The following is a 26,531-nucleotide window of genomic DNA, read 5'->3' on the forward strand; positions in this document are numbered from 1 at the left end:
AAATATAAATACTTTATTAAAAAATCAATCACTACTATGCCATACAAAAGAGTCCTACTTTATGAAAACCAATTATTAGACAGATGACTTCGACTCGCCTATTATCTCAAATCATGTCTTCTTATATTCATGAAAAGAACATAGGCAGATTTAATTAAGCATTCTCCCTCACGAAGTGCTCCGTATAATCAAGGTTTATCTAAGCAAGCACAAGTCACTAATCAAGGTAACAAAAAAAAAAAAAAAATTCTTATTTATGTTATTTAAGTTATATATGGTCGGTTATACCGCCTGAATTATATTTTCTGTAATCTAACTTTTATTAACTTCACTAACATTTATATTTAAGTTATATATGGTCGGTTATACCGCCTGAATTATATTTTCTGTAATCTAACTCTTATTAACTTCACTAACATTTATATTTATGTTATTTAAGTTATATATGGTCGGTTATACCGCCTGAATTATATTTTCTGTAATCTAACTCTTATTAACTTCACTAACATTTATATTTATGTTAATAAGACCTCATGATTGTACGCAACACGTCATTTGACAACACGGTACTTTATGTACGCAATACGTCATTTGACAACACGGTACCATGGGTCGAGATTAATTTCGATCAATACGAATACGATGGGGTCTTTATATGTTATCTAACATTTATGATTACTTATGCAATTAATCATTATTTATTTCATGCATACTAATGTTTATTCTTAAATTTATAATCTTAAAAGTTAAAAAAAAAAAAGGTAGTTTGTATTTTTATTAAAAGTAAATCTTAAAAGTTAAAATAAGAAAAAGTAGTTTGTACTTTTATTAAAAGTAAATCTTAAAAGTTAAAATACAAAAAGTAGTTTGTATTTTTATTAAAAGTAAATCTTAAAAGTTAAAATAAGAAAAAGTAGTTTGTACTTTTATTAAAAGTAAATCTTAAAGGTTAAAATACAAAAATAGTTTGTATTTTTATTAAAAATAAATCTTAAAAGTTAAAATAAAAAAAGTAGTTTGTATTTTTATTAAAAGTAAATCTTAAAAGTTAAAATAAGAAAAAGTAGTTTGTATTTTTTTATTAAAAGTAAATCTTAAAAGATAAAATAAGAAAAAAAAGGAATGGTAAAATGGAGTATTTTTTTTGTCAAAAATGAATTGTGAACAACTGCTATTATAGCTATTATAGCTAACATAGTATTTTGGAAATATGAACCGAACAAAAGTCATACCTTAGAAAAGAGCATTTGATTGAGAATATCCATTCGGTCATGGATCTCAAACTCCATAAGTTCAGAACCCACCCGTCTCATACCCTTTATGTGTCTATCATTTTGAACAACTCATTTATCCCACCAATCGTTGTACTTAAAAAAATCATGCTGTATTTAAATAATAAGATTAGTAAAAGATGAACCTAAATCAGGCACCAAAACCTTTTCATGGTCATTATAGTCTTTGTCTATTGGTACAATTTGTTGACAATTAATTTAAGGAATTTATGTTTTGACCCCCTAAGTTTTGATGTATTTTTTTGTAAACTGGTTATAGTTGAAAGAAAAAAAAAAGAAAATTCAAGTGTGAAAAGGGTTCAATTGGATGTTTCTTAAAGAAAAAAAAAAAAAAATCCAAATTTCAGTTATTTGATTTAAAGAAAAAATCCGCGGGTACGGGTGATGAATCCAATGAATCCGCATCCACGACTCGCGGGTGCTATCCCTAATTGTGACAAGTACGAATCAACTAAAAGTCTAAAAGATAAATGCTCTTATAGGGACCAAATGTTCACAATAATTGCCTAAGCTAGATATGAAACAAATAGTTCATCAAGAAAAAAAAAATATGCATCTAAAGCTTCTACTGAAAATTAATGTGCAAGGTACAACATATAACTATATGGTCAAATTCATTTGAGCCTTTGGAGTCACAAGTATATGATGTATATATATTACTCAATTAACAAAATAGTAAATCGAAATTAATTCATATGAATAGTAAAACGAAATTAATTAATTTACTATTCACATAAAAAGCGCATATTATAAAAAGCGAATATGATGAAAAGCACATCGCATATGATGAAAAGCGCATATGATTAAAAGCGCATATGGTGAAAAACACAGCGCATATGATTAAAAGCGCATATGGTGAAAAACACAGCGCATATGATTAAAAGCGTATATGGTGAAAAGGATATATGATGAAAAAACACATATGGTGATTTATAAAAAAAAAAAACACATATGGTGATTAATGGAAAACACATATGGTGATTAATGAAAAGTATATTGTGAAAAAGAATCACAAATGTTTCTTGAAAGAATTCAAGGTAAGATATATGAACCAATTCATCCATCATGTGAACCATTTTTGATATTTCATGGTTCTAATAGACGCATCTAGCGGATGGTCTCATATTTGTATGTTATCAAGCCGTAATATGGCATTTGCAAAGTTTCTTGCACAAATTATTAAATTGAGAACACATTATTCTGATTACACCATTAAAAGGATGAGACTTGATAATACCGGTGAGTTAACATCTCAAGCATTTAATGATCATTATATATCTACAGGGATTGTTGTTGAACATCCAGTTGCTCATGTGCATACACAAAATTGGTTTAGCTGAATCAATAGATAAACGCTTGCAGCTAATAACTAGACAATTAATAATGAGTACAAAACTCTCGATATTTATATGTGGACATGTAAATTTACATGCTGCGACATTAATTCGCATTATACCATGTGGAAGTCATAAATATTTTCACTTACTACTTGATTTTGGCCAAGTGCCAAATATTTTCACCTTAGAACATTGGTTGTGCAGTGTATGTTCCAATTGTATCACCACAACACAATAAAATGGTTTTTCAAAGAAAGATGGTAATATATTTTGGATATAAAACATCTTCAATCATAAGATATACTGAACCCATGATGGGTGATGTTTTTACAGCACGTTTTGCTGATTGTCATTTTAATAAAACATTGTTCTCTAGATTAGGGGGTGAAGTAAACAAAATAAATAAATAAAATGATGCTTCATGATGTGAACATCAATTAAGGTATATTGAACTCGCACAAAAGAATGTGAAACGAAAGTTCAAAAATAATGCATATGCAAGAACTTGCAAATTAATTACTTTATGCATTTACAGATATAAAAAAAAAAGTGACTAAATCATATATACCAGCGATAAATGCTCCAGCTCGAACTGAAATTCCAAAAGCTGGCAATAATATCACTGTTGAGTCTTTACCACGCATCAAACGTGGAAGATCAATTGGTTCCGAAGATAAAAATCCTCGAAAAAGAAAATCAGCTGATAATGAGGTAAAAGAAAGTGTTCAAGAAGAACCACAAATCAATATTCCTTCTGCAGAGGATATTGATAAATGTAAATACATAAATTGCGATAAATTATGCAATATTATGGAACCGAAATAAAATGAAAAATCTTGATGAGATATTTTCATATAATGTTACAATGACATCATGAATAAAGATGATGATCTGGAACGAAAATCTGTCATTGAATATACAAAATGGACATGATTGAGCTCAATGGAAAGGAGCAATATGAGCTGAATTAGAATCGCTCGATAAAAGAAAAGTTTTCGGATCAATCGTTATCACTTTTAAAGATGTGAAACGTATGGGATACAAATGAATTTTTATCCGAAAAGAAATGTGCAAATGAAGTTACAAGGCAAAACTAGACTTGTAACTCAATATTTTCCACAATGACCAGAAATGAATTAGGAGGAAAACTTATCCTCCTGTAATGGATACAATTACTTATTAGATACTTAATCAACCTGGTAGTTATTTAAATGCATCTCATGAATGTTGTTACTACTTATCTGTATGGATCACTTAATAGTGATATATATGAATATACCTAAAGGGTTAAGGTATCATAAGCATCTAATGTAAAACCCAAGGGAATATATTCCATTAAATCACAAAGATTTCTAAATGGGTTTATACAAACGGGACATATGTGATATAATCGATTAAATGACTACTTGATAAAAAAAAAGGGTATAAATATAAACTTATTTTGCACGTATGTTTTATAAAAACAATGTTCGGATATGAGATCGTAGTTGTTTATGTCAATGTTCTTAACATCATATGAACAAATAAAGAGATTTATGAAATCATTCAACTTCTAAAGAATTATTTTGAAATGAAAGATCTTGAAAAAACCAAGTATTACCTTGGATTGCAAATTGGGCATATGCCTAATGGTTTACTTGTACATCAAACAACTTATACCGAAAAGATTTTAAAACATTTTTTTAAAGACAAACTCATTGTTGTTAGATCACTCAATATTGACACTGATCTATTTCATCCCTGCGAAGATAGTAAAAATCTTAACAGATCGGAAGTTCCATATTTTAGTGCAATTGAGGTTCTTATGTATCTTATAGATTGTACAAGACCAGACATTTCTCTTGCAGTTAATTTGTTGGCAAGATTCAGCTCAAATGACAATGGAGCGGGATCAAACACATATTTTGATACCCTTGAGAAACTGCTGATTTAAAATTATTTTATTCTAACGTTTCAAAACAAGATTTGGTTGATTATGTATATACAGGTCATTCATCAAATCCTCATAAAGATAAATCTCAAACTCGATATGTATTCCTAAATGGAGGTACCACAAAATCATGGCGTTCTTAAAACAAACACTTGTTGCAACATCATCAAATCATGACGAAGTGATTGCATTATATGAAACTACTCGAAAATGTGTTTGGTTGAGATCAATGACACAAATCATTATTGATTCTTGTGGACTAGAATGCTCTAAAAGACTAACAACTATCTTCACCAACAACTATATATGAAGATAATGCAGCTTGCATAATACAAATGAAAGAAGAGTATCAAAAGTTGTAGCGACCCCGACAAATTTTCAAGTGACGGCGTCGACTACGTAGGTCCCATTACCTGGTCATAAGTCTTTAAAACAGACGTTTGACCCAAAATATGTCGCATCCATTCAAGTGTAAAGATTATTTCAAAGTTTACAAAGATAATTGACCACAAGTTAAGTTACAACGTTAAGTACAAATGAAAACTATGCGACCCAGTTAAAATGAGTTCCTTAGTTCTATAGGTGTCGAGTCCCATTTCTTAACGCATATCCTCCGATAAAATTTATAGGCACACAATATTTTCCGTCGGTCACTTAAATCGTCTAAGTAGTATCTGGGGGAAAGAGGTGGAATATAAAGAGCACGAGTCAAATCCTTGGTTATAAAACGTCTAACGGTACTCGAATCGAATAAGTATGAAATATACGGTTTGTTGTGAAGAAACGTACCCGTGACTAGTCCATCATCGTCTCGGGCATCCTAGGTGTCGATGTTGTAAGTTCAACGGCGCGCGTTGGTTTTTGCTTTATTCTTTGGGCATTCATTCCTAAAATGACCCGATTGGCCACATTTGTAGCAAATACTCGGCTTTGGTGTGTCGGGCCCCTTTTGAGTGACGGGGGCGGTACTTCCACAATACTTGGCAATATGACCACTACCTTGGCACCGATGGCAAATTAGCTTGCCACATTCACCAAAATGATGCTTGTGGCATTTGTTGCAAAAAGGTCGTGTCCCGGCATAACTTTTCTTGCCGACGGGGGTGAGAGGTTCCTTGGCAAAGTTGTTGTTGTAGTTGCTCGATTGGGGGGCTTCCCATTTTCTTTTGTTGTCACCCGACTCATCCTCGGCTTTAGGTGCCGGCACTTCAATCTCGTCTACCGTTTCGATCAATTGACGGGCCATATTCAGGGCCTCTTGGTGATTACTGGGTTTGGATGACATTACTCCTTGTTTGATGCTCTTGGGAAGACCATCCATGTAAAGTTCAACCCTTAGAGGTTCGGGGGTCACGAGGTTTGGGCACATCAAGGATAGCTCATAAAATCGTTGATTATATGCCTTTAGGTCATTCCCGACCGCTTTTAAAGTTCTTAGTTCGTGTTCGAGCTTACGGGTCTCTTCGCGCGGGAAGTATTCGGTGATCATCTTTTTCTTTAAGTCGGCCCATAAGAGAGTGTGAGCTTCATCGATACCCACCGACAGCACATACGTATTCCACCATGTGAGGGCGATACCGGCGAAAGTGTGGGTGGAATATTTGACTTTGTCTTGGTCCCGACAACCGCTTATGCTAAAAACGGCTTCTGTTTGCTCAAACCATCGGGTGAGCACAACCGGTCCTCCGGTCCCATCGAAGGTGTGAGGTTTGCACCCCATGAAAGTTTTGTAGGAGCAACCCTCGTTTGAATTACCGACTCCATGGTTGTTGTGGTTGTGGTTGTTATTGATGTCGGAGGAGATACTAGCCATAGCCGCACCTATGGCGGTGGCTATCATGCGTTGAAAAGCTTGTTCGGAAGTTTCATTACGTGGCCCGCGATGGGGAGGCATTGTTCCTTCAAGACACAAGAATATCGTTGATTAGTATTCTCAATAATACTAATCATGATAGGGAATGATGATGTAGAGAAAATTTTCCTTGACTCGCCTTAAATTCTTTATGTCATAATGTCAGAATGTCCATATGAATCACCGTAATATAATCCCGGAAATTATATTACCCTGATTCTCATGTGCATTTAACATTACCTCATAAAGTCAAGGTGGCGCGTCAACAAAATTTATCAACGTAAGATCAAGATCGAATACGAGTTAGATATGATAGAAGAGTTCGAGTATAGATGCACAAATAGTCAAGTAATTCCTACTTCAGTCTATATGCCAGTTGTAGTCTAGATTCACCTATGTACCCTATGACTCGGGGTGGACACAAATGAACTCTAAATCCCTACAACCAAGGCTCTGATACCACTTGTAGCGACCCCGACAAATTTTCAAGTGACGGCGTCGACTACGTAGGTCCCATTACCTGGTCATAAGTCTTTAAAACAGACGTTTGACCCAAAATATGTCGCATCCATTCAAGTGTAAAGATTATTTCAAAGTTTACAAAGATAATTGACCACAAGTTAAGTTACAACGTTAAGTACAAATGAAAACTATGCGACCCAGTTTAAATAAGTTCAAAAGATGCTCCAAAATGCATGTATACTCGACATCCAAGCAAGTATCAAAAGAGTGCGGAAGCATGTTGTAGTGACCCGAACTTTTCCATGTTTATATATATTAATTGAGATTGATATTTACATGATTAAATGTTTCCAACATGTTAAGCAATCAAACTTGTTAAGACTTGATTAATTGAAATATGTTTCATATAGACAATTGACCACCCAAGTTGATCGGTGATTCACGAACGTTAAAACTTGTAAAAACTATATGATGACATATATATGGATATATATATATAGTTAACATGATACTATGATAATAAAACATATCATAAAGTATATTAACAATGAACTACATATGTAAAAACAAGACTACTAACTTAATGATTTTTAAACGAGACATATATGTAACGATTATCGTTGTAAAGACATTTAATGTATATATATCATATTAAGAGATATTCATACATGATAATATCATGATAATATAATAATTTAAAATCTCATTTGATATTATAAACATTGGGTTAACAACATTTAACAAGATCGTTAACCTAAAGGTTTCAAAACAACACTTACATGTAACGACTAACGATGACTTAACGACTCAGTTAAAATGTATATACATGTAGTGTTTTAATATGTATTTATACACTTTTTAAAGACTTCAATACACTTATCAAAATACTTCTACTTAACAAAAATTCTTACAATTACATTCTCGTTCAGTTTCATCAACAATTCTACTCGTATGCACCCGTATTCGTACTCGTACAATACACAGCTTTTAGATGTATGTACTATTGGTATATACACTCCAATGATCAGCTCTTAGCAGCCCATGTGAGCCACCTAACACATGTGGGAACCATCATTTGGCAACTAGCATGAAATATCTCATAAGATTACAAAAATATGAGTAATCATTCATGACTTATTTACATGAAAACAAAATTACATATCCTTTATATCTAATCCATACACCAACGACCAAAAACACCTACAAACACTTTCATTCTTCAATTTTCTTCATCTAATTGAACTCTCTCAAGTTCTATCTTCAAGTTCTAAGTGTTCTTCATAAATTCCAAAAGTTCTAGTTTCATAAAATCAAGAATACTTTCAAGTTTGCTAGCTCACTTCCAATCTTGTAAGGTGATCATCCAACCTCAAGAAATCTTTGTTTCTTACAGTAGGTTATCATTCTAATACAAGTTAATAATCATATTCAAACTTTGGTTCAATTTCTATAACTATAACAATCTTATTTCAAGTGATGATCTTACTTGAACTTGTTTTCGTGTCATGATTTTGCTTCAAGAACTTTGAGCCATCCAAGGATCCATTGAAGCTAGATCCATTTTTCTCTTTTCCAGTAGGTTCATCCAAGGAACTTAAGGTAGTAATGATGTTCATAACATCATTCGATTCATACATATAAAGCTATCTTATTCGAAGGTTTAAACTTGTAATCACTAGAACATAGTTTAGTTAATTCTAAACTTGTTCGCAAACAAAAGTTAATCCTTCTAACTTGACTTTTAAAATCAACTAAACACATGTTCTATATCTATATGATATGCTAACTTAATGATTTAAAACCTGGAAACACGAAAAACACCGTAAAACCGGATTTACGCCGTCGTAGTAACACCGCGGGCTGTTTTGGGTTAGTTAATTAAAAACTATGATAAACTTTGATTTAAAAGTTGTTATTCTGAGAAAATGATTTTTTTTATGAACATGAAACTATATCCAAAAATTATGGTTAAACTCAAAGTGGAAGTATGTTTTCTAAAATGGTCATCTAGACGTCGTTCTTTCGACTGAAATGACTACCTTTACAAAAACGACTTGTAACTTATTTTTCTGACTAGAAACCTATACTTTTTTTGTTTAGATTCATAAAATAGAGTTCAATATGAAACCATAGCAATTTGATTCACTCAAAACGGATTTAAAATGAAGAAGTTATGGGTAAAACAAGATTGGATAATTTTTCTCATTTTAGCTACGTGAAAATTGGTAACAAATCTATTCCAACCATAACTTAATCAACTTGTATTATATATTATGTAATCTTGAGATACCATAGACACGTATACAATATTTCGACCTATCATGTCGACACATCTATATATATTTCGGAACAACCATAGACACTCTATATGTGAATGTTGGAGTTAGCTATACAGGGTTGAGGTTGATTCCAAAATATATAGTTTGAGTTGTGATCAATACTGAGATACGTATACACTGGGTCGTGGATTGATTCAAGATAATATTTATCGATTTATTTCTGTACATCTAACTGTGGACAACTAGTTGTAGGTTACTAACGAGGACAGCTGACTTAATAAACTTAAAACATCAAAATATATTAAAAGTGTTGTAAATATATTTTGAACATACTTTGATATATATGTATATATTGTTATAGGTTCGTGAATCAACCAGTGGCCAAGTCTTACTTCCCGACGAAGTAAAAATCTGTGAAAGTGAGTTATAGTCCCACTTTTAAAATCTAATATTTTTGGGATGAGAATACATGCAGGTTTTATAAATGATTTACAAAATAGACACAAGTACGTGAAACTACATTCTATGGTTGAATTATCGAAATCGAATATGCCCCTTTTTATTAAGTCTGGTAATCTAAGAATTAGGGAACAGACACCCTAATTGACGCGAATCCTAAAGATAGATCTATTGGGCCTAACAAACCCCATCCAAAGTACCGGATGCTTTAGTACTTCGAAATTTATATCATATCCGAAGGGTGTCCCGGAATGATGGGGATATTCTTATATATGCATCTTGTTATTGTCGGTTACCAGGTGTTCACCATATGAATGATTTTTATCTCTATGTATGGGATGTGTATTGAAATATGAAATCTTGTGGTCTATTGTTACTATTTGATATATATAGGTTAAACCTATAACTCACCAACATTTTTGTTGACGTTTAAAGCATGTTTATTCTCAGGTGAATATTAAGAGCTTCCGCTGTTGCATACTAAAATAAGGACAAGATTTGGAGTCCATGTTTGTATGATATTGTGTAAAAACTGCATTCAAGAAACTGATTTCGATGTAACATATTTGTATTGTAAACCATTATGTAATGGTCGTGTGTAAACAGGATATTTTAGATTATCATTATTTGATAATCTACGTAAAGCTTTTTAAACCTTTATTTATGAAATAAAGGTTATGGTTTGTTTTAAAAATGAATGCAGTCTTTGAAAAACGTCTCATATAGAGGTCAAAACCTCGCAATGAAATCAATTAATATGGAACGTTTTTAATCAATAAGAACGGGACATTTCAGTTGGTATCCGAGCGTTGGTCTTAGAGAACCAGAATTTTGCATTAGTGTGTCTTATCGAGTTTGTTAGGATGCATTAGTGAGTCTGGACTTCGACCGTGTTTTCTTTAAAAATGATTGCTTAACATTTTTGTTGGAAACTATATATTTTTAACATATGAATATTATGTGATATATTAATCTCTTAACGTGTTTGATATTATGTGATAGATGTCTACCTCTAGAACAAGTCCCATTGACTCACCTAATAATAATGAAGAGTCAAATGTAAATTGGAATGATTTGTGGACTGATTCACAAGTTCCCGAAGAGGAACCGGAAGAAGAGTCGGAACCGGAAGAAGAATCGGAACCGGAAGAAGAATCGGAACCGGATGAAGAAATAGAACCGGTGGGGGAAATAATAAAACGGTTAAGTAAAAGAAAATCCTCAACCAACCGACCAAAGTTAATTATGGTCAATGGTGTTTCCGCCAAGGAAGCAAAATATTGGGAGGATTACCAATTCTCCGATGAATCGGATTTCGACGAGAATTCCGATGATGTTATAGAAATTACCCCAACTGAATTTAAAAAGGCAAAAGAAAATAACAAGGGAAAGGGCATAAAAATAGAGAAATCTAATTCCAACCCCGATGAACTTTATATGTATCGTCAACCCCCGAAGTCCTTAAGTTGTAACAATGACCCGGGAACCTCTAAACCACCAGGTTTTTCTAAACCAATGTGGACAACGACGGCTCGTATTAGGGGAACATCATATATCCCTAGAAACTTGGCAAAACGAACCAAAACCGAAGAAGAAGAAACGAGCGAGTCGGAATAAGATAGTTGTATTCGTGTGGTGTAATATATGGAATATAGTGTTCTTATGCTTTATGATATATGTAAAAATTGCTTGTATTAATAAGTATTTTTTTTATGAATCTAACTCTTGTCTATTTTACAGTTTAAAAACACAAAATGGATAGACAACCCAATATTTTAAGAGACCTACCCGGAGACATGATTGATGAAATCTTGTCTAGAGTCGGCCAGAATTCCTCGGCACAACTATTTAAGGCGAGATCAGTTTGTAAGACATTCGAAGAACGTTCCAAGAATGTCTTGGTTTATAAGAGACTTTCGTTTGAAAGATGGGGGATATCACATTGGGAAACCCATAAGTTACGATGTGTTTACTTTGACGCATATATTGCGGGGAACCCAAATGCTATTTTACGCAACGGGTTAAGAAATTATTTTGACTCAATATATCCGAATATTGGACTTCGTGATTTAGAAAAAGCGGCTAACATGCAACATAAAGAAGCATGTTATGCTTACGGATTAGTAATGTTCGCTTCTCACCAAAGTGAGAACAAGAACATCGGGCTACAACTATTAAACAAAACGTTTCCACAAGTGACGGAGTCGGTAATTGGGGTAAGAAATGAGGTTTTTAGATTATTACGGGACTGTTGGACATTACGTAACCCTCGTCCCTTTGATGACGTTACAACACGCTGTCTTATCAACGGCCATAACGGTTATGTTGCACAAGACCAAGGATGGGAAGTAGTCCTAGTAAAACCAGAATGCATGACTTGTTTCTGGACGTATGAATTACGTGTCTTTATTGCCTTTGCCGAACGACTTGTGTACTAGCTAGAATTGTCTTCACAACTATCTTGTATCAAAGTTATTGTGTACTATATTTCATGCTTTATGTAAAATAAGCGGTATTGTAAGTTTGTAAAATATTGTATAAAAGTTTGAACGCGAAATATTATTACAATCAGTTTTTCATATAGAATTGTAGTAGTTGAATTGTATATTAGCTACTAAGTATGAACTTAACGGGTAGGTACTACCCGAATTTAAACTTATAAAACGCTAATATGAAGAAAAAGCTTTTATAAATGAGTTCATATTATGCTACGAAATACTATTAACTACTCTTAATATTCTGTATGATTAACTTGTTCCATTTAACTATTTTGAAGGAAATGGCACCGACTACTCGACACACCGTGAATATGAATGAAGAGGAATTCCGTACTTTTCTAGCTTCAAACATAGCCGCAGTACAGGCTGCGCTACATACCAACAATAACCTTGGATCTAGCAGTACAGGAAATCGTGTAGGATGCACCTACAAAGAATTCACTGCCTGCAAACCTTTGGAATTTGATGGAACCGAAGGACCGATCGGATTGAAACGGTGGACCGAGAAGGTTGAATCGGTGTTTGCCATAAGTAAGTGTACTGAAGAGGACAAAGTGAAGTACGCTACGCATACCTTCACAGGTTCTGCGTTAACATGGTGGAATACCTATCTAGAGCAAGTGGGACAAGATGATGCGTACGCACTACCGTGGTCAGCATTCAAGCACTTGATGAACGAGAAGTACCGTCCCAGAACCGAGGTCAATAAGCTCAAGACAGAACTTAGAGGGTTACGAACCCAAGGATTTGATATTACCACGTACGAAAGACGATTCACAGAATTGTGCCTATTGTGTCCGGGAGCATTCGAAGATGAGGAAGAGAAGATCGACGCGTTTGTGAAAGGATTACCGGAAAGAATCCAAGAAGATATAAGTTCACACGAGCCCGCCTCCATACAACAGGCATGTAGAATGGCTCACAAACTCGTGAACCAAATTGAAGAAAGAATTAAAGAACAGACTGCTGAAGAGGCCAATGTGAAGCAAGTCAAAAGAAAGTGGGAGGAAAACGGTGATAAGAATCACCAATACAACAGCAACAGCAATTACAACAATAATCGCAACAATTATCCCAACAATCGCAACATCAATCGCAACTACAACAAACGGCCCAACAACAACAACAACAACAGCAACTACAACAATCATCCCAACAACAATAATAACCGCAACAACAACAACAATCAGAAGCAGCTATGCCAAAGGTGTGAAAAGAATCACTCGGGGTTCTGCACCAAATTTTGCAACAAGTGTAAAAGAAATGGTCATAGCGCGGCGAAGTGTGAGGTCTACGGACCAGGGGTTAATAGAACGAAAGGAACAAATGGTGTCGGAACGAGTAATGGCGGAGCAAGTAGTGTCGGAGCAAGTTATGCCAATGTAGTTTGTTATAAATGTGGAAAACCGGGCCACATTATTAGAAATTGCCCGAACCAGGAGAACACGAATGGACAAGGCCGTGGAAGAGTTTTCAATATTAATGCGGCAGAGGCACAGGAAGACCCGGAGCTTGTTACGGGTATGTTTCTTATTGACAATAAATCTGCTTACGTTTTATTTGATTCGGGTGCGGATAGAAGCTATATGAGTAGAGATTTTTGTGCTAAATTAAGTTGTCCATTGACACCTTTGGATAGTAAATTTTTACTCGAATTAGCAAATGGTAAATTAATTTCAGCAGATAATATATGTCGGAATCGAGAAATTAAACTGGTTAGCGAAACATTTAAGATTGATTTGATACCAGTAGAGTTAGGGAGTTTTGATGTGATAATCGGTATGGACTGGTTGAAAGAAGTGAAAGCGGAGATCGTTTGTTACAAAAATGCAATTCGCATTATACGAGAAAAAGGAAAACCCTTAATGGTGTACGGAGAAAAGGGCAACACGAAGCTACATCTTATTAGTAATTTGAAGGCACAAAAACTAATAAGAAAAGGTTGCTATGCTGTTCTAGCACACGTCGAGAAAGTACAAACTGAAGAAAAGAGCATCAATGATGTTCCCATTGCAAAAGAATTTCCCAATGTATTTCCGAAAGAATTACCGGGATTACCCCCACATCGATCCGTTGAATTTCAAATAGATCTTGTACCAGGAGCTGCACCAATAGCTCGTGCTCCTTACAGACTCGCACCCAGTGAGATGAAAGAACTGCAAAGCCAATTACAAGAACTTTTAGAGCGTGGTTTCATTCGACCAAGCACATCACCGTGGGGAGCTCCTGTTTTGTTTGTCAAGAAGAAAGATGGTACATTCAGGTTGTGTATCGACTACCGAGAGTTGAACAAACTTACCATCAAGAACCGCTACCCACTACCGAGAATCGACGACTTATTTGATCAACTACAAGGCTCGTCTGTTTATTCAAAGATTGACTTACGTTCCGGGTATCATCAAATGCGGGTGAAAGAAGATGATATTCCAAAGACTGCTTTCAGAACACGTTACGGTCATTACGAGTTTATGGTCATGCCGTTTGGTTTAACTAATGCACCAGCTGTGTTCATGGACCTTATGAACCGAGTGTGTGGACCATACCTTGACAAGTTTGTCATTGTTTTCATTGATGACATACTTATTTACTCAAAGAATGACCAAGAACACGGTGAACATTTGAGAAAGGTGTTAGAAGTATTGAGGAAGGAAGAATTGTACGCTAAGTTTTCAAAGTGTGCATTTTGGTTGGAAGAAGTTCAATTCCTCGGTCACATAGTGAACAAAGAAGGTATTAAGGTGGATCCGGCAAAGATAGAAACTGTTGAAAAGTGGGAAACCCCGAAAACTCCGAAACACATACGCCAGTTTTTAGGACTAGCTGGTTACTACAGAAGGTTCATCCAAGACTTTTCCAGAATAGCAAAACCCTTGACTGCATTAACGCATAAAGGGAAGAAATTTGAATGGAATGATGAACAAGAGAAAGCGTTTCAGTTATTGAAGAAAAAGCTAACTACGGCACCTATATTGTCATTGCCTGAAGGGAATGATGATTTTGTGATTTATTGTGATGCATCAAAGCAAGGTCTCGGTTGTGTATTAATGCAACGAACGAAGGTGATTGCTTATGCGTCTAGACAATTGAAGATTCACGAACAAAATTATACGACGCATGATTTGGAATTAGGCGCGGTTGTTTTTGCATTAAAGACTTGGAGGCACTACTTATATGGGGTCAAAAGTATTATATATACCGACCACAAAAGTCTTCAACACATATTTAATCAGAAACAACTGAATATGAGGCAGCGTAGGTGGATTGAATTATTGAATGATTACGACTTTGAGATTCGTTACCACCCGGGGAAGGCAAATGTGGTAGCCGATGCCTTGAGCAGGAAGGACAGAGAACCCATTCGAGTAAAATCTATGAATATAATGATACATAATAACATTACTACTCAAATAAAGGAGGCGCAACAAGGAGTTTTAAAAGAGGGAAATTTAAAGGATGAAATACCCAAAGGATCGGAGAAGCATCTTAATATTCGGGAAGACGGAACCCGGTATAGGGCTGAAAGGATTTGGGTACCAAAATTTGGAGATATGAGAGAAATGGTACTTAGAGAAGCTCATAAAACCAGATACTCAATACATCCTGGAACGGGGAAGATGTACAAGGATCTCAAGAAACATTTTTGGTGGCCGGGTATGAAAGCCGATGTTGCTAAATACGTAGGAGAATGTTTGACGTGTTCTAAGGTCAAAGCTGAGCATCAGAAACCATCAGGTCTACTTCAACAACCCGAAATCCCGGAATGGAAATGGGAAAACATTACCATGGATTTCATCACTAAATTGCCAAGGACTGCAAGTGGTTTTGATACTATTTGGGTAATAGTTGATCGTCTCACCAAATCAGCACACTTCCTACCAATAAGAGAAGATGACAAGATGGAGAAGTTAGCACGACTGTATTTGAAGGAAGTCGTCTCCAGACATGGAATACCAATCTCTATTATCTCTGATAGGGATGGCAGATTTATTTCAAGATTCTGGCAGACATTACAGCAAGCATTAGGAACTCGTCTAGACATGAGTACTGCCTATCATCCACAAACTGATGGGCAGAGCGAAAGGACGATACAAACGCTTGAAGACATGCTACGAGCATGTGTTATTGATTTCGGAAACAGTTGGGATCGACATCTACCGTTAGCAGAATTTTCCTACAACAACAGCTACCATTCAAGCATTGAGATGGCGCCGTTTGAAGCACTTTATGGTAGAAAGTGCATGTCTCCAATTTGTTGGAGTGAAGTGGGGGATAGACAGATTACGGGTCCGGAGATTATACAAGAAACTACCGAGAAGATCATCCAAATTCAACAACGGTTGAAAACCGCCCAAAGTCGACAAAAGAGCTACGCTGACATTAAAAGAAAAGATATAGAATTTGAAATTGGAGAGATGGTCATGCTTAAAGTTGCACCTTGGAAAGGCGTTGTTCGATTTGGTAAACGAGGGAAATTAAATCCAAGGTATATTGGACCATTCAAGATTATTGATCGTGTCGGACCAGTAGCTTACCGACTAGAGTTACCTCAACAACTCGCGGCTGTACATAACACTTTCCACGTCTCGAATTTAAAGAAATGTTTTGCTAAAGAAGATCTCACTATTCCGTTAGATGAAATCCAAATCAACGAAAAACTTCAATTCATCGAAGAACCCGTCGAAATAATGGATCGTGAGGTTAAAAGACTTAAGCAAAACAAGATACCAATTGTTAAGGTTCGATGGAATGCTCGTAGAGGACCCGAGTTCACCTGGGAGCGTGAAGATCAGATGAAGAAGAAATACCCTCATCTATTTCCAGAAGATTCGTCAACACCTTCAACAGCTTAAAATTTCGGGACGAAATTTATTTAACGGGTAGGTACTGTAGTGACCCGAACTTTTCCATGTTTATATATATTAATTGAGATTGATATTTACATGATTAAATGTTTCCAACATGTTAAGCAATCAAACTTGTTAAGACTTGATTAATTGAAATATGTTTCATATAGACAATTGACCACCCAAGTTGATCGGTGATTCACGAACGTTAAAACTTGTAAAAACTATATGATGACATATATATGGATATATATATATATAGTTAACATGATACTATGATAATAAAACATATCATAAAGTATATTAACAATGAACTACATATGTAAAAACAAGACTACTAACTTAATGATTTTTAAACGAGACATATATGTAACGATTATCGTTGTAAAGACATTTAATGTATATATATCATATTAAGAGATATTCATACATGATAATATCATGATAATATAATAATTTAAAATCTCATTTGATATTATAAACATTGGGTTAACAACATTTAACAAGATCGTTAACCTAAAGGTTTCAAAACAACACTTACATGTAACGACTAACGATGACTTAACGACTCAGTTAAAATGTATATACATGTAGTGTTTTAATATGTATTTATACACTTTTTAAAGACTTCAATACACTTATCAAAATACTTCTACTTAACAAAAATTCTTACAATTACATTCTCGTTCAGTTTCATCAACAATTCTACTCGTATGCACCCGTATTCGTACTCGTACAATACACAGCTTTTAGATGTATGTACTATTGGTATATACACTCCAATGATCAGCTCTTAGCAGCCCATGTGAGCCACCTAACACATGTGGGAACCATCATTTGGCAACTAGCATGAAATATCTCATAAGATTACAAAAATATGAGTAATCATTCATGACTTATTTACATGAAAACAAAATTACATATCCTTTATATCTAATCCATACACCAACGACCAAAAACACCTACAAACACTTTCATTCTTCAATTTTCTTCATCTAATTGAACTCTCTCAAGTTCTATCTTCAAGTTCTAAGTGTTCTTCATAAATTCCAAAAGTTCTAGTTTCATAAAATCAAGAATACTTTCAAGTTTGCTAGCTCACTTCCAATCTTGTAAGGTGATCATCCAACCTCAAGAAATCTTTGTTTCTTACAGTAGGTTATCATTCTAATACAAGGTAATAATCATATTCAAACTTTGGTTCAATTTCTATAACTATAACAATCTTATTTCAAGTGATGATCTTACTTGAACTTGTTTTCGTGTCATGATTTTGCTTCAAGAACTTTGAGCCATCCAAGGATCCATTGAAGCTAGATCCATTTTTCTCTTTTCCAGTAGGTTCATCCAAGGAACTTAAGGTAGTAATGATGTTCATAACATCATTCGATTCATACATATAAAGCTATCTTATTCGAAGGTTTAAACTTGTAATCACTAGAACATAGTTTAGTTAATTCTAAACTTGTTCGCAAACAAAAGTTAATCCTTCTAACTTGACTTTTAAAATCAACTAAACACATGTTCTATATCTATATGATATGCTAACTTAATGATTTAAAACCTGGAAACACGAAAAACACCGTAAAACCGGATTTACGCCGTCGTAGTAACACCGCGGGCTGTTTTGGGTTAGTTAATTAAAAACTATGATAAACTTTGATTTAAAAGTTGTTATTCTGAGAAAATGATTTTTATTATGAACATGAAACTATATCCAAAAATTATGGTTAAACTCAAAGTGGAAGTATGTTTTCTAAAATGGTCATCTAGACGTCGTTCTTTCGACTGAAATGACTACCTTTACAAAAACGACTTGTAACTTATTTTTCTGACTAGAAACCTATACTTTTTTTGTTTAGATTCATAAAATAGAGTTCAATATGAAACCATAGCAATTTGATTCACTCAAAACGGATTTAAAATGAAGAAGTTATGGGTAAAACAAGATTGGATAATTTTTCTCATTTTAGCTACGTGAAAATTGGTAACAAATCTATTCCAACCATAACTTAATCAACTTGTATTATATATTATGTAATCTTGAGATACCATAGACACGTATACAATATTTCGACCTATCATGTCGACACATCTATATATATTTCGGAACAACCATAGACACTCTATATGTGAATGTTGGAGTTAGCTATACAGGGTTGAGGTTGATTCCAAAATATATAGTTTGAGTTGTGATCAATACTGAGATACGTATACACTGGGTCGTGGATTGATTCAAGATAATATTTATCGATTTATTTCTGTACATCTAACTGTGGACAACTAGTTGTAGGTTACTAACGAGGACAGCTGACTTAATAAACTTAAAACATCAAAATATATTAAAAGTGTTGTAAATATATTTTGAACATACTTTGATATATATGTATATATTGTTATAGGTTCGTGAATCAACCAGTGGCCAAGTCTTACTTCCCGACGAAGTAAAAATCTGTGAAAGTGAGTTATAGTCCCACTTTTAAAATCTAATATTTTTGGGATGAGAATACATGCAGGTTTTATAAATGATTTACAAAATAGACACAAGTACGTGAAACTACATTCTACGGTTGAATTATCGAAATCGAATATGCCCCTTTTTATTAAGTCTGGTAATCTAAGAATTAGGGAACAGACACCCTAATTGACGCGAATCCTAAAGATAGATCTATTGGGCCTAACAAACCCCATCCAAAGTACCGGATGCTTTAGTACTTCGAAATTTATATCATATCCGAAGGGTGTCCCGGAATGATGGGGATATTCTTATATATGCATCTTGTTATTGTCGGTTACCAGGTGTTCACCATATGAATGATTTTTATCTCTATGTATGGGATGTGTATTGAAATATGAAATCTTGTGGTCTATTGTTACTATTTGATATATATAGGTTAAACCTATAACTCACCAACATTTTTGTTGACGTTTAAAGCATGTTTATTCTCAGGTGAATATTAAGAGCTTCCGCTGTTGCATACTAAAATAAGGACAAGATTTGGAGTCCATGTTTGTATGATATTGTGTAAAAACTGCATTCAAGAAACTGATTTCGATGTAACATATTTGTATTGTAAACCATTATGTAATGGTCGTGTGTAAACAGGATATTTTAGATTATCATTATTTGATAATCTACGTAAAGCTTTTTAAACCTTTATTTATGAAATAAAGGTTATGGTTTGTTTTAAAAATGAATGCAGTCTTTGAAAAACGTCTCATATAGAGGTCAAAACCTCGCAACGAAATCAATTAATATGGAACGTTTTTAATCAATAAGAACGGGACATTTCACATGTATCACTAAGCATTCAAAACCTGAGAAAACATAGAAGAATCTGTCAACGAAAACGTTGGTGAAATCATAGGTTTAGTAGGTATTAAACGTTGTTTTTGAACCACAAGATTTTGTATTTCCATAACGTAGATTATCCAAATCATTTGCATTCCAAAAGTGTTGTTATACGCGAGCACTCAATTATCAAAACTTAACCAACGTTACCCCATCACACAGTGCTAGAACCCACACTAAAACACAAAAATATATTTCATCCGCATAACGGTAGCGAACCGTCCGAATGAGGGTTTGTTAAACCCGTATGGCCACACAATATAAGTTCTCGCTTACACCCTGCAAGTGTAACTAATGATAATCGAATTGAGGCATTTTTGTTCTAACTCGCACGTGGAATGTTTGTTTTCACACTTGTGTTCAAAACATAAAAGTAAGTAGTACAAGATGTAACAAAGTATATGTTTTCTCAGCCCACGATTTAAAAGTATAAAAGTTGTTGAAAAGGTGGGACTATGATCTCACCTTGAGCGCGAGAGTTAATAAAGTACTTCAACAAGTAAACGCGTGCAAAGACAAAGCTAGTCTTGACCTAAACATATAGGTTATATCAATATCGGTAAGCACAAACGGTCAAAGATGTTCAATTAGTCCTATGGCTCGTTACGACTCGATTATATTAACATGTGAATCAACTAGTCAAGTTTCATGCAAGTTACAAGTAAATAATCATGTTAGAAAGGTTGCATAAGTATTTGGTTAAGTTTGACAAAAAGTCAAACTTGGTCGGGTCAAAGTCAACGGAAAAGTCAACGGGGTCGGGTTGGGTATCCGACAATTTTTCTAAGTTATATAATCATATATGAGCATGTTGGCCAAGTTTCATGTTAATCGGAGGTCCGTAGCATAGCAAACATTTTACGTCAAAAGATCAAAGCAAACAGCCCATTTTAGTGTATCAGGACGGTGTCCCAAAAATCAGGACGGGGTCCTGATATGAAGAGTGGGACGGCGTCCCAATTGTCAGGACGGCGTCCCAATATGAAGGGTGGGATGACGTCTAGGTGGTTGGGACGGCGTCCCAAAAGGCTTACAGGTCCTGTTTGCAGAAAACACAAGGCACGAGCCAAACTTCAATCAATCCTAGTTTATGATCCGCAAACAATCAAGACATGTATTTTATATCACCGGAAAGCTCTTTCGACAAGGAACACAACTAGATACATTTCCTAAATCAAATTTATCATTTTAGACAACAAAAATCTCGTCGAAAGTTCGTTAAACGTTCCAAAACAAGGTTTCAAGTTCATCAATTGCAATTCAAGTTTCGGGAATCTAATTTATACATATGATATGCCGTTTTGAAGGTAATGAAACATGTAATACAACTAAACACTTACTAACAACATTTCATGGCATTCAAATCATCAAAAGTTCATTTAAAGTCTATCAAACTCTAACGAAAATTCACAAAAATCAATAGTCAAGAGTTTGATGTTTCCTTAATCAACCTATACATCAAAACGAAGCTAAAGATACTAGTAACACTTTTAAAACATGCACTTTAACAATCTAACAACATTTGATCATCCAAAATCAAGGATTTAGCAAGCAATTTTCATAATGAACTAGTTACTCCCAAAAACAACAAATCGAGCATACAAATTACATACACGACATCACAATGAGCCATAGACACCAATTAACATACTTTTAAGTCAAGAACACGAATTTAAAGAAATCTAGTGTTTAAGAAATGTTACCCAAAATCGAAGTGGTTAGCATCAAATCGAAGAGGATGATGAGAGGATCAAGAATATGTAGTTTGTTTGGATTGAAGCTCGCTTGAACGGATTTGGATGATGATTTAAGGTTTGAATGTTGAGAGAGTTTGAAAGTATCAAAAAGGAAGAAGGAGGTGAAATGAATGGATGGAGGAGAAGGGTTGACTAGTTGACCTAGTCACTAGTTTGACCCTTTGGCGACTTTAGTCCTTCGAGTTCAAATCGGGTGCGGGATATAACCAAACGATTTATTTTAAGTTACACGGGAGTACGGGAGATATTGAAATCCGATAACGAGAATATTTAAAACGTTACATAACAAAGGATACGAATCTAGATACGAAGGGTATTATTTAAAAAGAAAAAGACGGGCGTTAAAATAATTTAACGGAAAAATGCGGGATGTTACATTATCCACACCTCAAAAGAAATTTCGTCCCGAAATTTAGTTGGAAGTAGTAGTCGATATCTCTTACTCGAGACTTTACGTTGTCAACGTTATGAATAAGTGAAGGCACGTCCTTGAGTGTTCTCATGAATTTGGATAGTTAGGGTATTTCGTTGTATTAAGGTTCGGTTTTTACGATACCTGGTTTCAACTGGTTTTCCTATGAAGAGAAGTTTGTCATCGATAGTTGATGTATCTAGCAGGATTGCACGTTCCTGTTCCGCAGGACACGTTTCTAAGTTTGTTACATGGTACACAGGGTAAGCGGAAACTTAATTGAGTCAGAAGTTCCAAACGGTAGGAAGCGGTTCCAATACGCCCCAAGGTTTCAAAAGGGTTAACGTGTCGCGAGTTTAACTTTCCCTGATTCCCGAAACGGATTACACCTTTCCAAGGTGCGGGTTCTCAATATTACACTGTTACAGGGATTTTGTGAGGTTTTCATCTAAGTTTGGTATAACTCTTTTGGTGACTATGGGTTGTCTCGAGCCCTTCTCGGACTTGAATGATCTCAATTGTTGTTTCTTGATTGAGTTCAGATTCTGTGTTTTGTTTGCCACATGCGTTGGTTAAATGAACAGGGGTACGACATTAGCGGTCATATAGGGTTTCGGAAAGTGCGGGTGAACACACGAGTGGTAACTACTGTTGTACGAGTGATCTACTAAAGGTGACAATACGAGTTTGTGACATGTCTTTCCAAGACGTAAATCGTTCGTTTGCTCGGTTCATCGGTTTGTGGGTGGTACGTGGTACTCATGTCTAAGCGGGTCTCCAGGATTTCTTGTAAAACTAGAAGTGAAACGAGTATTTCGATACGGGATAATCGACAAGGATACACCGTGTTGGAATATAATCTCTTAAGATATGTTTGAACAAGTTAGTTAGGGTTCCAAAAAAAAAAAAAAAAAAAAAATGTTCGTTAGGACTATTCACCCTCGTGGCGAATACTAATGTAATGTGAGGAGTTTCTCTATCCATGGAGAAATGTTACAAGGAGTTTCCTTAAATGGAAATGCGAGCGATAAAGATAGGAGTGAAATGAGGACTGAGAATAGGATGAGCTTACATCTCGAGGTTGCCATAACGTGCCTCTAGTTGTCGAAAATTGAAGTCTGGAAGAGAAACAAGATAGTACACGTAATTGTATAGTTCGGGGTTGAATAATAGTTGGCCGATTATCAGAAACACAAGGACGTTAAGTCAAAGAAGAGTGAAGTATCGTTGGATTGTGTGTTATCTTAAATTCCAGTAATATCAGACAGTAACGGTGAAATAATAGAGGTATGTGTGTGGTACGTGATGACGAGAAAGTTGATCGGATCTACAGTTTAGTATTCGAATTCTTCGTGCAAAATAACGAATTTTAGTTACGTTAATTTTGAGTCGAGAGAGTATGCCTTTCGGCGTTCATGTAGAAATATTTCCATGTTTGAGTTCCATCTGTTGCTATACGATTTTAACTAGAAATGTTGGTGTGAAGAATCACGCTCAAGGTTCGAACACGGAGAGGTTTAAAGTTTTCCCTTGGTGAGTTAACGAGTTTAAAAGTCGGGTAACACGAGAAAAGTCAGAAATGAATCTTCGGTGATAACAGGCGAGATCTAAGATTTTACGAATACAAGTCTGAGTTGAGAGAGTTTCATGATTACGTGTGGCTTGATTTCGAGATTGATTGTAATGCCTTGACCATTAACATCATGGTCTAGAAAATTTGACTTCGTTTAACAGAAATTCTCACTCGGAGAATTTGGTATAGAGTTGCTCTTTTCTCAAAGTTCGAGCGTAAGATGATGATGTTGTTCGTTTGCCTTCTTTACTTGAATAAGTTAAGATGTCATCTATAAATATGATAACATATTTGTCTAGATAAGTTGCATACGTGGTTTAGGAGGTTCATGAATACGGACGGAGTCCTAAATAAATCAAACGGTACTAAGAGGGATTTACAACTAACGTTGCGAGCTCGGAAAATGGCTTAGGAGACATCGTCTCCCTTAACCCCCAATTGATGATAACCAGAACGGAGGTCGATTTGGAATACACGGGATCCACGCAAATAATCATGAGGTAATGGATACGAGGAAGAGAGTATTGGTTTCCAACCGAAAGTTACTTAGTTCACAATAATCTATACATAAATGTAGGGCAACAATTTCTCCTTAATGAATAGGTTTTGAGTTCCTTAGTTCTATAGGTGTCGAGTCCCATTTCTTAACGCATATCCTCCGATAAAATTTATAGGCACACAATATTTTCCGTCGGTCACTTAAATCGTCTAAGTAGTATCTGGGGGAAAGAGGTGGAATATAAAGAGCACGAGTCAAATCCTTGGTTATAAAACGTCTAACGGTACTCGAATCGAATAAGTATGAAATATACGGTTTGTTGTGAAGAAACGTACCCGTGACTAGTCCATCATCGTCTCGGGCATCCTAGGTGTCGATGTTGTAAGTTCAACGGCGCGCGTTGGTTTTTGCTTTATTCTTTGGGCATTCATTCCTAAAATGACCCGATTGGCCACATTTGTAGCAAATACTCGGCTTTGGTGCGTCGGGCCCCTTTTGAGTGACGGGGGCGGTACTTCCACAATACTTGGCAATATGACCACTACCTTGGCACCGATGGCAAATTAGCTTGCCACATTCACCAAAATGATGCTTGTGGCATTTGTTGCAAAAAGGTCGTGTCCCGGCATAACTTTTCTTGCCGACGGGGGTGAGAGGTTCCTTGGCAAAGTTGTTGTTGTAGTTGCTCGATTGGGGGGCTTCCCATTTTCTTTTGTTGTCACCCGACTCATCCTCGGCTTTAGGTGCCGGCACTTCAATCTCGTCTACCGTTTCGATCAATTGACGGGCCATATTCAGGGCCTCTTGGTGATTACTGGGTTTGGATGACATTACTCCTTGTTTGATGCTCTTGGGAAGACCATCCATGTAAAGTTCAACCCTTAGAGGTTCGGGGGTCACGAGGTTTGGGCACATCAAGGATAGCTCATAAAATCGTTGATTATATGCCTTTAGGTCATTCCCGACCGCTTTTAAAGTTCTTAGTTCGTGTTCGAGCTTACGGGTCTCTTCGCGCGGGAAGTATTCGGTGATCATCTTTTTCTTTAAGTCGGCCCATGAGAGAGTGTGAGCTTCATCGATACCCACCGACAGCACATACGTATTCCACCATGTGAGGGCGATACCGGCGAAAGTGTGGGTGGAATATTTGACTTTGTCTTGGTCCCGACAACCGCTTATGCTAAAAACGGCTTCTGTTTGCTCAAACCATCGGGTGAGCACAACCGGTCCTCCGGTCCCATCGAAGGTGTGAGGTTTGCACCCCATGAAAGTTTTGTAGGAGCAACCCTCGTTTGAATTACCGACTCCATGGTTGTTGTGGTTGTGGTTGTTATTGATGTCGGAGGAGATACTAGCCATAGCCGCACCTATGGCGGTGGCTATCATGCGTTGAAAAGCTTGTTCGGAAGTTTCATTACGTGGCCCGCGATGGGGAGGCATTGTTCCTTCAAGACACAAGAATATCGTTGATTAGTATTCTCAATAATACTAATCATGATAGGGAATGATGATGTAGAGAAAATTTTCCTTGACTCGCCTTAAATTCTTTATGTCATAATGTCAGAATGTCCATATGAATCACCGTAATATAATCCCGGAAATTATATTACCCTGATTCTCATGTGCATTTAACATTACCTCATAAAGTCAAGGTGGCGCGTCAACAAAATTTATCAACGTAAGATCAAGATCGAATACGAGTTAGATATGATAGAAGAGTTCGAGTATAGATGCACAAATAGTCAAGTAATTCCTACTTCAGTCTATATGCCAGTTGTAGTCTAGATTCACCTATGTACCCTATGACTCGGGGTGGACACAAATGAACTCTAAATCCCTACAACCAAGGCTCTGATACCACTTGTAGCGACCCCGACAAATTTTCAAGTGACGGCGTCGACTACGTAGGTCCCATTACCTGGTCATAAGTCTTTAAAACAGACGTTTGACCCAAAATATGTCGCATCCATTCAAGTGTAAAGATT

This window comes from Rutidosis leptorrhynchoides, chromosome 3, assembly GCF_046630445.1.
Source record: "Rutidosis leptorrhynchoides isolate AG116_Rl617_1_P2 chromosome 3, CSIRO_AGI_Rlap_v1, whole genome shotgun sequence".
Lineage (NCBI taxonomy): Eukaryota > Viridiplantae > Streptophyta > Magnoliopsida > Asterales > Asteraceae > Rutidosis > Rutidosis leptorrhynchoides.